The sequence below is a fragment of the Embiotoca jacksoni genome, unplaced genomic scaffold (assembly GCF_022577435.1).
Source record: "Embiotoca jacksoni isolate LCO1_2020_lvr unplaced genomic scaffold, fEmbJac1.0.p SCAF_1, whole genome shotgun sequence".
NCBI lineage: Eukaryota > Metazoa > Chordata > Actinopteri > Embiotocidae > Embiotoca > Embiotoca jacksoni.
Window position 1 is genome coordinate 4,444,989 of NW_027185229.1, and position 9,340 is coordinate 4,454,328.

A 9,340-nucleotide genomic window follows, 5' to 3' on the forward strand; every position below is an offset into this window, starting at 1 on the left:
TATTGTTTTCTGTCCCAAATGAATATATAGATACTGAATTTAATTTGCTGCATCTTAACATTCTATAGCAGTGGCACTAAACTTCGAATTTTGTTTGACCTTTTCTCCCCAGGAAGGTCATTGTGTCTGTGACGACATGTTTGCAGTGGCAAATGTCGGCACTGCAGCATTTCAAATTGCAAACAGGACGTGAAGGCAGAATAGTGCATGCAACTTTCACTCCAGATGCTCATCACAAAATGAGGAAAATTAGCATTCCTCTAATTCAGAGCTATACTTCCTTACTCTAAGTGCTTGTGTATTTGTAAGATATTGTTAAGCAATAGACCATGAGAGCATTTCACCAGATGCAGTTTGGAGCACATAAGATAACGGGTGGAATATTATATAATTATATAATATATGTAGAGAAGAAGTAGGTGAAATCTTGTTGGTTCGGACAGCTGTAGCTCTGGCAGTGTTCATGTGGTGGTGAGTGCTTTGACATTTGTGCGATCTGTCACTGCCTCAAAGAGCAGTCCAACTCATTCATGCAGAAACACACAGCCAGGACTGACTGCTCCTCTCAGAGTAACCGGGCCAAGACGCTCACTGACTCAAAGGCCTCCATGTCTCTGTTTCAACTTTGCTGACATTTTGATCGACCCATCTCAGTGACTGACTGGGCTAAATGTAAAATGACTGTGGGGATACGCTGGTGGATGTTTGTATCGACGTGTCCAAACTCACACCATTAACGAGACTGTTCTCACTCCGTCTACTTGTAACATTTTCCCCGTGTGCTCTTTATAAAACTGCTTTTTAAAAAAAATGTTCAGAAACAGTTGGTTGTCACATTCTGGGTTCATTGGATCCTTGAGGTTCTAATTGGGAATACTAATTAAACATGTTGATTCGTCTGCTTCATGGGACCCATCATTGTAATTTGAGTAGTAAAACTTGCATGTCTCAAGTTTGATTAAAGGCACCTTATGAGTGGCCAGGCACAAAAACATTGTTAAGCATCAAGACACAACAATTAAAAACAGATTTAATACAAAATGTAAAGAACACATAGTCAAGTTCAAATTTATATAACAACTCTATGCAAAATAGATGTCCAATGTACTAAAGGGGCAGCATTGTGGCAGCTGAAAAAGTATGAAGGTATTTTTGTTTCTTTATTTTGCAAGCAAAAAAAATAATTGTTCCTTGACCAGCAATCAAAAATATATTTTTTAAGTAAAACTATATTCACTGAGAATAATATGATATGCATTGCAAACCAATTTGCTCTTATAGTTTCATTAGTTTTGGTCACAGAATTCTGAATTTTGCTTGTGAAACTAGACTTTCTGGTTGCAAATCAAAAAACCTATATACCTTTATAGTAGTCTCTAAAAAAAGTACAACATGTTGAAAGACACAAGTGCCTGGAAACTGCATCGCGACGAGAGGGGGAGAAAATGATTGTCCTGAACGAGAGCAGATGAGAAGGGGCTTTGATGTTAGATACAAATAGAGCTAATCAATCTTATCAGTTGTTTGAAATAGTTTTCTAAAGAGCCTCTAAGTGCATTTAATGCTCCACAGATGGTTGACTTGTGTAGACCTGTCCTGCAAACCTAGAAAAGCTGCACTTCCATCATCCTTGTTTTGAAGAATAAACGGTTACCAATGATTCTATCTTCTTATAGAAAATGTCTTAGCTAGTATGTTCACTGTCCTTTCAATTTTCTTTTATGGTGGTGGAACTAATGCAGACTTTATGTGGGGGTGGGATTGGGGAGGAGGTCGGGGGGGTGGATCAGGTATCATGTATTGTCTTCTAATCATCATTCAGCTCTCAGTAGGAGCTCAGCTTTGGGCACAATGCTAAATATCTTCCTCACTTGTGAAAGTATCCTGTATCCTTTCCTGGAGCTCGGCCAGTTTCATTTAATGGGTTTGTAATTAATGTAATTGATTTTTGAGGTAATTCTGTAATTGGGATAAATAATGTTTAGGTGGGAAACTAAAGAAGAGCCACTTGGACCCGAGTTGGGCACTTCTAATCCTGATGTATTCATCAAAGCCTGTCCTCTCTGAACCTGTCGCCCCACAGGGGTCACAGCAGCGGGGTTGTTAGTGAATATCCTCTGTTATGAAGCTTCAGCTCTAATGAGGCCCAATAAACTCAGTACCCAGTGAACCACAACTCCCTCACCCTTTCATTTGCCTTCTCTCACTCTGTTTCTCCTCCTGATGTTCTCTCAACACAAAGTCATTGATGGACTATATAATTCCACTATTTCAGTGTCTTAACAGTAATTTATCACTGAAATTAACTACAGAGGTTTGACATGGAAAAATGACTTCATTATTTATTTGAGAAATGTCAACATAATCCATCTGTTTTTAAGTTTGCTTTTTTGTCCAGTAAATGCACGTCATGACTGAAACCGAGAACCATCTCAAAATGTTGGACGAAGCCAAACTAAGTATCTTTGGGATAAGTGATACAAATGCCTTTGATTGCACAATATAAGTCAAGTCAGTTTTATTTGTATAGCACATTTCATACACAGATAAATTCAATGTGTTTTACAGTAAAACATAAAAACATCAAACAAACTATATTTATTTTAAAAGATATAAAATACATCATTCCAAAAAGTCTGGGAATAAAGCAATAATTTTGCTGCAGAAGATCTCAGTTCATCAGCAGCTCCTTCCAGAGAACAGCACCACAGTGATTCAATACACCTTCATCAGCATGATTTAGATTTAAGTTTATGCACATTTACAAAATACCTACTTGATGATCTGAGGGAACTATGTGGTTAGAAATCAGTCAAAGACTTATGTTTTGGAAGAATATTCCTGGTATTGTAAATCTCACCATACTAGTGTTTTATGTGACCAAATTAAAAAATTCAGACATAGAAATGGTGCTGCATATAGCCTACTGATAATTGTACTTTTCTGTATATTGCTTGCCACCTGCACATGTTTCCCTCACATCCCTCCTGTCATTCTCCACTTAAAACTGTCCATTGGAGCGGAAAGGCTATAAAAAGATCTTGGTTTAAAAAAAACAAAAAAAACAAAAAACGGGCTTTGCCGTGTTTGAACACATAATTAACAAGAGGTAGACCTCGACAGGATGGAAAGAGGTTGCAGTTGCCAGTATATGGACCAATAAAATGATGATATTTAGTTACTGTTCTAGTCCAGCATGGTACTTTGAGTTTACGATGACGACAGGGGGAAGATTTACCAATGGAAAGACATAAAAACAGAATTCTCCTTTTTGGCTGATATACCATACATTTTGGCGAATAAATGATGATAGATTTTAAAACTAGCTAATTCAACATCAACACTGGAGTTACACAAGTTTTGGGGACCACTGTTTTGGGCACATCGGAGATTTCACCATGCACCTGAAACCTGAGCACAGAGTGCACATCAAAATTTCTGTCAAATGTTTGGGGAAGAAGTCACGGGGAGCCAAATCCAGTGGGGAGAAACACATTGTCAATGTGCTGGCTGCCACAGTTCAGGTCGTTACGAACTCAAAGGTTTCTGAGGACAACTGAAGACAGAGCTGCTTTTGTTACAAAATGGAAGTCGCTGGCTTTGTGACTCGTCACAGGTATTGTTAATGACAACAGTTGTGTCAGTGGAAAGAATAGACCAGCATGCAAGCAGGGATTTTTCAAAAAAATATATATAAAATGTATTTAGAACAACAACAACAACAACAACAACAACAACAAAACTCACAAGAATATGCTCTCCTCTACAGTACCAATACCTGAAAACCTGTATGGGCAGAAACACTGAACACAAGTGAGTGAACATTTCTCAAATATCACAAGTTCTCAGCTCACATTAGAGCAAATAAAAACATGGTTCTTTTCATTCCTTACATGTGTTTAACTCGAAGCTTGGCAGAACGGCTGTGTGTGGCGTATTTGATCCGTGTTGTCACACTGCAGGTGGATCTACAGAGGCCCTGCTACTACCTTCCACGACATATGTGTTATTAGATGCTTATTTTTTGTCACTCTCTGTTGATTTGTCATCCACCAGCGCATCATAAAACTCTGCAGCTGGGTGATTTATTTTGCCACTTGCAGGGGATCACTACCAGTCGAATAAAAAACACACAGATTTCCGTGTTTGCTTCAAAAACATTATCGTAATCCAGGAGATTTATGGCTTCAGCTGGTGTACGTGCACCCAGGCCGCCGTCGACATTAAAAAGCTGCTATGCAGTAGGAAGACAAGGCCGAAAGCCAGTCAGGCTGCAAGAAAGAGAGGGAGAAAGAGAGAGAGAGAGAGAAAAAGAGAGAGAGAGAGAAAGAGAGAGAGAGAGAGAGAGAAAGAGAAAGAGAGAGAGAAAGAGAGAGAGAAAGAGAGAGAGAGAGAGAGACAGAGAGGAGGTGGAAGTGATGGATGTGGAGATAGATGGGGGGTAAGCAGAAGGGATTCCAGAGAAATAGGGAGAGATAGAAGAGATAGAATGAGCTTAAATAGAAAAAGGGGAAAACGTAGGAAAGATTTTCCTTATCCTTCGCTTGACTAAAAACACTTTCAATTGTGCAGATGAACAGTGCATGGGATTAAACATTATTCTTTACATGCAGGTGCAGGTGTCAGAGTCAATGTGTCCTGTGTTGTTTTTGTTCTTTCTGTACCTGCTCTGCACTCTGTGTTGTCAAACTGAACCCGTTTTAATTTGCCTGCCTCAGCCTTAATCGCAAAATGTACTTTAAATCAAAGATTTTTTCCAAACTATGTCACCCCTACTCCAAAATAATTCTCCAAATGCCTTTTAGCTTTCAGTTTATGTTTTCACACACAAATTTACATTCCTGTGTTGTATGTGCTTTCCTGTTGGGAGTTGTTGAACAACGCCATTTCCTGTGCCATTTTATATCCGAGCATTTCCCTCCAGCTCTTTTTCAAAAGCTGGCAGTTAGACGAAGAATAAAAGATCAAGTGGGTATTGTGCTGTTGTTGCCATTTGGGACTGAAGCATGTAATTCTTTTATGGACAAATGAATCTCCCTATAATGCCTATTATGGATTTTCCAAGAAAATATAGTCAACAAATCAAATTAGTGCAAAGCCACAACTCTTTGTTGCCTGAGCACGAAAGACTGCGGCCTCAGTGAGAGATAAATATGGCTGTGTGCCATCTCCTGTACAAATTGTCACAGTTCATCCTTGTTGTTTAGTTTGGCCTTGTTAGTTTCTTCTCGTCCACTTTACTCTGTTCTCGTGGTTTAGTCTTGTCAGTGTCTTTTCCTCGTCCTCTGGTCATCTGTCTCTCTGTCCCGAGTTTTTCGTGTTTATGTGCTGTTATATTTTGGTGCCTCAACTTGTGCCTTGTTTCTGTCGTCTTAACTTCCTGTCCTCTCTCTTCTCACCTCCGTCTGATTGTCTGCCCCGTCTTGATTGTTTCCACCTGCGTCTTATCGTCTTCCCGCCCTCTTGTGTATATAACCTGTGTCTTCCCTTCTCTACTTCGTTAGTTCTTGGTGGTTCACAGCTCTTCGTTCCAGCTGTCTTTCGTGTCGGTGAGTTTGACCTGTCCCTGTTTATTTCTGGCTCTGTTTGGGCCTGCCCTGTGTGGATTAACTCTCTGGTTTTGGACTTATTTGGAACGTACCCGTAACTCAGAGCTTGGACCTCGATTCCTCTGTTGTCATTTTCTAGATTTTTCTCAGTAAAGCTCATTAAACTGATCTGAAGAAACTTGATATTTTCTCACAGTACTTGGCCAAAACAAAGCCACTTTTATCAGATTTCCAGATAGCAAGTGGGCGGGGTGGGGGGCACAATTGCGTGTAAAGCACCCACAAAAGAATGAAATGTGTCCCACTGGAATATGCACAGCTTTGATCCGTGGCTATTTTTCTACAGAAGTTGGAAACATAGTTTTGTCATACTCAGATTTTTGCATCAAAATGATAATTCTGTCCATACTGTAGTATTTGTTATAAGCTTTTTGTGCCGTCTTTAACTCGAGGAATGGAAAATAAAAAAGCACTTTGTTGGTTTTTCCATGTCAAACAAGTGCAAGAAAAACATCTAGTCAATGGCTTAGATGACTTTTCATTGGGGGAAAAAAAAAAAAAAAAAAACTGTGTGTGGGGAAAAACAAAAAGACATATCGGACAACACGAGGGTGAATAATACAAAGACTACATACCCACTGATGTAACACACCTGGGGAACATTAGGGGAGAAACAGTAAAGATATAATTTTACAGATCAAATAATACTTTAACTGTTTTCATCAAGATAAAAGAATGACTGGAAGAGCTACTATCAGTACTGGCTTTGCAGGAGGAGGTGGTAATGCATGAGTCCTGTCTTTAGGTGAAGCAGACCTTTTGTTTAACCAACAATTTTATTTTTTTGTCAGTAAATACTAACATGCATACACAATTGATAGCCAAATACATGGCATTTACTGCACAAATGATACGTGCTGAAAATGCATGGACTGAACAAAACATGTTGTATATTGCAATTCTCTGGAACACTTGTGTTGACTTTAGTCTACAAGTGGGAGCTTGAGGCCTTGAGATTCAGGATTCAATGTAGGAAAATCAATTAGCTTTGTGCACATGCAGGCTCAAGATGGGACAGAACAATCTGTCTGAATGCTCCATAATGACGAACGTGCGAGTCCTGCTGATTCAGAGTTTTTTGTAAACCTTGATAAGTCAAAGCATGTTTAATGTTAATATGAGAGGATGAAGTTGAAATTCTGCAAAGAGGATAATTTATTCGAGTTGGAGTTTAGCATAAAATCACCTCTCTGCCCTTATCTTCTTAAGCTTATGTCTGTTTGAGGAGGTTTGTTGCCAAACTAGTTTGGTCTCCTCAGAAACTGCTGGTAATGCAGGTAAAACAAAACAAAAAAAACGTTTTTTTGTAATACTAGTAATACTGAGCTCTATAATGTGAATGGCATTTCTGTCATTACAATGCGAGATGGTGTTCTAGATAGTCACAGTACAGCACGGTCAAACTCGGCTTTACTCTAGAACCTGTTAAGCAGGAGGTTAAAGCAGGTAATGATGATTTCTATCTTACAAAACAGTTTGTTTTTTTTAAGAGAAAATTGCTTCAAGAATGCAGAAATAGGTTTGACCTCAAGTCTTCTGACATTTCTTCAGCCAATATATCAACCAAAAGCATTTTATGTCCCGCACAATACATTTTCAATTGATTGACATTCTTGACATAAGACACACTAAAGTATAACAGTGTGTTTGGGCTTGTCAGAATATCATTGACAATGTTTAAACAATGTGACAGTGTGAGAGGCAGTCTATTGATGGCAGTCAATCAAATTAGCAATGTCCCCTCAGTTTGCCCCAGATCAGGGAAAAACTTTCCTCCTGGGCTTCTACAGATTCTATCTCCTGTTCGCTCGCTCTAGTTTTCACCCAATGTTCCCTCTTTGTATCAATCAAATGTTTTGTTTCTTTTTTTTCCCCCAGATATTGTAGTCCCATCAAAACTAAACCAGCCTAAACTAAATTAAAAATTTTACTTTGATTCATTGCCTGAGACATTTTGTCATAATGTCAAGAAATAAATCTCATATGATGAAACTGGTTGAGCAGCAGTAATACAAATGTTTTGTTATTCTACATTTTGCACATTTCAGGTTCAGCTAGTGTTTTTTTTTTTTTTTTTTTTTTTTTTTTTTTTATCCTGGAGGTCAGATAATTAAGTCCTCGTCGTATGTGGCCGGCAGCAAAGTGAACAATTCCCTCTATTTAGGGCTGGAGAGGGTTGATGAGGAGCTGCACGTTCTCTCCCTAAATTATCGTGCTTCAACAGCCACCGCACAGACTCAACACAATGGAGCTCACTGCAAGCTGGCAAACATTTAGCAGAGCCGTGAGGACACGTGGAAAGGATTCTTTCAGAGACAAAGTGATGTGTTGGTTTGAGATACTTGGACTTATGCCGTAAAACATGTTTGAATGTAACTTTAAGCCAAGTCATTTCTATTTAGCATCATAATGCACGTGTTAATATTAATGCAGGAGATACAAGAGTATGTTGCACGGGAGTAATATCTCAACAGACTTCATCTGTGTCAGTATCACTAACATTATTATTTGTATTATAACAATTATGAGAGCTATTACATTTTGATTGTATAATTAAAATAGGCTTAATATATTTGATCTTCTTCAAAACTAAAATAGCTTTTGTTCTGACTGATGTTCTTGGTTGCAGACACTGTGGACAAGTTCAGTGTGTTAAACTAATTGATTGCAACATTTTCAGGTTAATGAATAAAAATACTGAAAGTAATGAAAAAAATCCCCAGTTTCAATGTTTATAGACTTACTCGGGTTGAGATTAGCCTTCAGTTCAAGGAAGTTGCACAGCACTGAAAAGATGTTGCGTCAATGCTGGATTTTGGAATGTCGGTAATGAATAAATACCCATTAAGAGCACAGTGTAGATATGCTTTTAGGCTGGTAGTTTGATACTATTTAAAAGAGCTTGATTACACACGATAATAAAATTCGCAAATCCAAATACAGTGCTTCACCATTTCTACTGACCTTTGACCTGCGGCTGTGCCAACAAGAGCCAGAATGTGGCGCCAAATGGTCAATCACTGCTGTGAATGAGAGATGAGACAGTATCTTTTCTCTGTCAATGTAAGACTTGTCAGAACTTGGGAGTGGTTCTGCCTGAGTTAAATGTATGACAGAGCAAATGATTCGGTTCCTCTGGGCTTATTTCACCCCTGCTTCCTCCAGATTGTGTTCTCATGCTGCCTGTCTGTACCTGCTGGCTCATTGGTGGAAACGCAGACTGGAGCTGACAGCCTGCAGCTAAAGAGAGTCACTGTGAAAAATAGTCCCTGCTTTGGTCTGTCTTAATTAAACCAGCTTCCACATACTGTTCGACACTCCTGGGATTACTGTGGATTCCTGTTTCCGATTTGAATTTGGCAGGTAGCTGTAGCAGGAAGAAGCCGTAACTCTGAGGAGGATGAAATCAGCCAAAGACGTTGCTTCATATTTGTTAGCCTATGCAGTACTGCACTCCTCCAATTGTGTCATCAAATAAATGTATTGCTGAGAAGGGCCAGCTCTATAAGAGCATTTGTCATATTTCCTCTCTGAGTGATTGAAGAGGGTCAGCACTCAATGAATCGCCATAAAAAAAAAAAAAATAGTCATTTATCATAAATATTAAGTTGTCCCAGTAGAGATAAGATCATTCCGATCAAGTCTGGGGGAATATTGCCAAGTCAGTCCTCAACAGCTGCGCCTTTGCACGCACGCACACAGTAATTGGAAACCACTGATGCAGACCACCT